Source organism: Psammomys obesus, unplaced genomic scaffold (genome assembly GCF_907164565.1).
Source record: "Psammomys obesus unplaced genomic scaffold, mPsaObe1.curated_primary_1811, whole genome shotgun sequence".
Taxonomy (NCBI): domain Eukaryota; kingdom Metazoa; phylum Chordata; class Mammalia; order Rodentia; family Muridae; genus Psammomys; species Psammomys obesus.
The window spans coordinates 1,515,431-1,520,847 of NW_026596088.1; the positions used below are offsets into that span (position 1 = coordinate 1,515,431).

Below are 5,417 nucleotides of genomic sequence, written 5' to 3' on the forward strand. Positions count from 1 at the left end.
CCCCCGGGGGGGGGCTGGGAAACTCCAGGGCTTCTGCCCTGCCTCCTTTGCCCCCACGGGCGCTTCCCTGTCTGCTTCATGCTCTGACTTCTGCTGACCACAGTCATCGCAAACCCATCTCCAGTGATGAGCGACGCCAGCCCCCAGGCGTAAATATTTCTTTCTTTTTTTTTTTTTTTTTTAAGTATTTTAAAAACATTAAGGGTAAACCAGGTGTGGTGGTGCACGCCTTTAATCCCAGCACTCTGGAGCAGGCAAATCTCTGAGTTCGAGGCCAACCTGGACTACAAAGCAAGTGGCAGGACAGCCAGAGCTACACAGAGAAACGCTGTCTCAAAAAGCCATATATATATATACACACACACACACACACACACACACATATGACTAGGGGATATGCACGTGTGAGTGCAGAGGCCCAAGGAGGCCAGAAGAGGGGCTTGAATTCCTTGGAACTAGAGTGGCAGGGGGTTCTGAGTCACCTGACCCAAGTTCAAGAGCAGAACACCTTCTTAACCACCTAGCCATGTCCCTGCCCACTGGTGTGCATTCTTGTTTTTGATTTTGGCTTTTTTTTTTTTTTTTTTTTTTGAGACAGGTTCTCTCTACATAGCCCTGGCTGTCCTGGAAGTCTCCGTGTAGAGCAGGCTGGCCTCGAACTCACAGAGATCTGCTTGCCTTGATCTCCTAAGTGCTGGGATTAAAGGTGTATGTTCAGCCTGAGTGTACTTTTGAGCCAGTCAGTTGGGGTCTAGTTTCAGTTCTGCCCATGTATCTCAACCTCATCTTCCTCACCTCTAGACTAGTTTGCTTTGGGGATTACATGTGCTTATGTCTGAAGCACTGTTACAGCCATGTCCGGCATGTAGATAGGTTCAGCATGGTAGCACGCATGCTCAGTCCCAGCGCTCAGGAGACAGTCAGGTAGAACTCCGTGATTGGAGGCCAGCTTGGTCTACATAGTGAGTTCCAGGACAGCCAGGGCTCTTCCTGAACAGGAAGAACTTTTAACTTGAGTTAACCAGGAAAGAAAGGACTTTCAGAGAAAAGATAAGACACACTCAAGGATGGGTGAGTCATACAGGCCTTGGCAGTAGGTAATGGTGAGATTTTGGAATTCCATTGCTCACTAGGTAGATCTCTAAGAGAATCCTCTTGTCTGTTTCATTTCTCATTTTCAATGAGTAGGGTTATAGTATCATTCTGGAGGTGCCTTGGACAGAATTGTAATTAGATAAGATAAAACATGAAACAAAAGGTCCTATAAAAGGGTTAAAATGTCTTTTCGTATAAATGAGGTGTGTGTGTGTGTGTGTGTGTGTGTGTGTGTGTGTGTGTGTGTGTGTGATTGCCAGGAAACCACAGGCTTACGGGGCTGGGAAAGGAGAAAGGCCGAAAGTGCTTAAGCCTTAAGCATAATTCATTGCTATCCTAACATTCATTTGAAATATCTCTGTGTGAAAGAAATATTGTTTCCATGTAGGCAACCTCCACGGCAAACATTGTTAATCCCGTTGGAGTTTTTTAAACGTTAGATTTATTTCATTTGGAGTGTATGTATGTTTTGTTTGTATGTATGGCTATGCACATGGGCATCAAGGCCCCACGGAGGTCAGCAGAGGGCATCCTGATCCTCTGGAACTGGAGTTACAGATGGTTGTGAACCATGTGTGTCCTGGGAACCGAACCCAAGTCCTCTGAAAGAGCAGTAACCACTGAGCCATCACTCCGGCCCCGTGTATTGAAAATGCTGGCTCATCACAAGACAATTCAACCAGATGTCCAGGCTCTTTTTCATTCCCATGTTTGTTTGTTTCTTTCTTTTCTTTCTGTCCTAAGTTAACAAAGTCAGATTGCCTGGGTTCAAACCCCAAAGCTGCCACTTGTTAGCTCTGTGATCTTGGAAGGTCTTTCCGAGTGTTGCTATCCTCTTCCGTACCAAATGAACATGAATCACAGCACCAGCAACACAGGAATATTGGGAGGGTTAAGTGAAGAAAATAGGTGAAGTGTGTGGCATGTATAAGTGCTACGGTCCAGGTAAGAAGGTTACAGAGCACCAAGAATATAAGGCCAAATTAGGGTCTTTTATCAGCAAGCAACCAAGACCTCTCTACGCTAAAGCTCAGAAGCACAGAGATGTTTAACAGCAAAACTCACAATTGCATGGTCGTCAGGTGTAGGTCGGGGAAACCCTGGCAACATTTGTGTTGACTACAAATTTAGCAGATATTTTGGTATCCATCTGGAGTATCCTCAGAGTTGTGAAAAGTCCCGAATGTGATGTGACTGTGTGGCCATGGTGGCTATGACTGTTCAGGGGGTTTAGGAGCTGAAAAATTGCCTGAGCAGACACAGAATAAAACTTGGGTAAGATTGGATGTCTTACTCACTGGGGCTAAGCATGCAGTTTCAAAGGGTTAGTCCGTTATCATGATGACGGGGGCATGGCAGAAGCATGGTGACACTCATGACATTGGAGCAGTAGCTGTGAGTTCCATCCTGATCCAGAGAGAGAGAGAGCCTGGGCTGGGTGTGGGCTTTTGAAATCTCCAAGCCCACCCCCAGGGACACATTTTCTCCAACAAGCCCACTCCTCCTAAAACTCCTCAAACAGTGCCACTCCCTGACTAAGCATTCAAATACCTGATCGTGTGGGGACTATCCTTCTTCAAACCACCACACAGAATAAGATGCCATTACCCTGGTCACTTCATAAGCCTTTAACTACATTGTAGTACATCCCAGTCTATTCATTATAAGTTCCACTAAGGATGACTAGGGCTGTGATTGCAGTTCAGTGGTAGGTTCCTTGCCCAGCCCAAGGCCCTGGATTCCATCTCTAGTGCCATAAAAATAAAACAGTAAGTAAGATTTAAAAATTAACAATAGAATAATGACTGGGCCACACTTGACTGGTATTCCACAAACATGGACTGTTATCTATCGTCTGTCTATCCATCCATCCTCTATCTCAGTGCTGGGGATAACATCCCAAGTCTTTTTTTTTTTTTTCTTTTTGACTCAGGGATTCTCTGTGTAGCCCTGGCTGTCCTGGAACTCTCTCTGTAGACCAGGCTGGCCTTGAGCTCACATAGATCCACCTGCCTCTGCCTCTTGAGTGCTGGGATTAAAAGTGTATGCCATCATGCCTGTCCTAAGACTTCGTTTTTTTATTCTTTCTCTTTTTTGGGATAGGGTTAGGATAGTTGAGACAGGATGTTGCCCAGGCGCTCAGGCCAGCCTCGGCCTGCCCAGTGCTGAGAGAAGCATACACAATCACAATCAGCTCTAGACCTTTGTTTTTCGTGTAAAAGGACTGGTGGACAGGTGGAAGTGACCTGACCTGTCACCTGTATCCCAAACACCCTCCTCACTCTTTCACTGCTTGGCCAGTTGACAGGTTTTGACTTATTTAGAAAATGGGTTGAGCATTGCTACCTCAAGAATGTGAAATCTAAACGTTCCCAGATCCTGAAGGTGTGTATGTGTGCGAATGCACGCGCACACACACACACACACACACACACGCACTCACATTGGAAGGTGGGCAGGGGGGAGCACCACACATCAAAGCTGGAGTCAGTTCTCCGCTTCCTTCACGTGTCCTGTGTCCTGAAGATCAACTTGTCAGGCTTGACAACAGGTGCCCTAACCCTTTGAGCCATTTTTTTTTTTTTTGCCATTTATTTTATTTATATGTGTGTAGCCTCAGAAGCCAGGGGGTTGTATGATTCCTTGGAGTTACAGGTGTTTCTGAGTCACCTAATGTGGTTGCTGGCCTCCAAACATGAGTCCTCTGAGAGAGAAGTAAGCATTCTCCACCACTGAGCCATCTTTATAGCTCCCAAGCCATCTTTTTGTTGTTGCTTTTCTTGTTGTTTTGTTTTGTTTTTTCGAGACAGGGTTTCTCTGTGTAGCCTTGACTGTCCTGGACTCACTTCGTAGACCAGGCTAGCCTTGAACTCACAGAGATCCACCTGCCCCTGCCTCCTAGAGCGCTGGAATTATTAAAGGCGTGTGCCATGACCACCCAGCTAACAACCTTTTTTATAGTTATTGCGTATGTTCTGCTTGCCTGTATTTCCCGCCTGCATGCCTGATATCTGGGGGAACGCCAGAAGTGTGGGAGCATTGAAAATATATAACATTGTTTCTTCTCGGCCCTGTGAGGTCAAACTTAAAGAATGTAGCATTACTCCTGAGTGTGTATGTAAGGCACATAGGGAAGAAATAAATGTGTTCAGGCTTGGGTCCCTTTCTCAGGGTATCTACTTACATAGCATTTTCTGTTTCTCTGGGAAGGAAGCTTCTTCTTCCTTTGGAGAATGGGGCCCCATTCTCCAAAAGAAGAAACAGGGACCAGAGAGTGGTTTTGAAGGGTTTCCCAGAAAGTTGCAAACCTTGTCTGTCTCTCCTCTCAGATTTGCAACAACTGGTATTTTTTTTTTTTTTTCTGTTTCCTATGGGTCAGGCCTTGTAATGCCCACTAACGGCTAAACCCCAGGCTTAACAGTGTAGGGCCCCGTGCCTAGTGTTTCGTTCACAGTAGCTTGGTGTATAGTTTGCATTCTTTTTCTCACATACAGATGGCACAGATGGGGAAACTGACAGAGAAGTCAATAACTTGCTACCCAGCGGCAGTGTTGGCTTAATTTGGTTGGTTGGTCTTTTTGTTTGTTTGTTTGTTATTGTCGTGTTTTTTTTGTCTGTTTTTGTTTTCTTTCTTTCTTTCTTGGGTTTCGTTTTTTAAGACCCTCACTAAGTATCCTTGGCGGTCCTGGAACTTACTATGTACCTCTCATTCCTGTGCCTACATGTGGTGTCATGGAACCCACAACCTTGGAGGGCGTGAGGTAAAACCTTCATTTTTTTTCCTGTAAAAGGGCATTATAAAGTTAGGTCTAGGAGTGCCGGTCTGTTTAGGCAGGAGGGGGCTGGGCAATGAAGTCCCTGGCTCTTTCTGTGAGCAGACACTGTAGGGGTTCTCCCAATGGACTAAAGGGGTAGCTCGGTAGTGTGGTAGTGTGCTTAGCACACTTGAGGCCCCGGGGAGAAAAAAGGAATCCTAGCTAGGCAGAGTGTCACATGTCTAGAACCCCAGAACTTGGGAGGCTGAAATAGAAGAATGGAAAGTTCCAGGCCAGCCTGAGCTATATGGTAAAATGCAATTAAAAATAATAATAAAGTGTGGGTTGGGGGGAGGGAGGAAGCCAGGCATAGTAGTACATGCCTTTAATCTCAGCACTCAGAAAGCAGAGGCAGGTCACTGTGAGTTCTAGGCCAACCTGGTCTACATAACAAGTGTCGGGTCAGCCAGGGATGCACAGTGAGACCCTGTCTGGAAAGGGGTGGGATGGGCTGGAGAGATGGCTCAGCAGTTAAGGGAGTTTGCTGATCTTGTGGAGGTGACACCA

At 46.1% G+C, this 5,417-nt stretch overlaps 1 pseudogene; it reads left to right on the plus strand.

Moving 5' to 3' along the window:
* Nucleotides 1-1,067: 1,067 nt before the first annotated feature.
* Nucleotides 1,068-5,417, plus strand: part of LOC129691529 (40S ribosomal protein SA-like) — a 6,725-nt pseudogene continuing 2,375 nt past the window's right edge.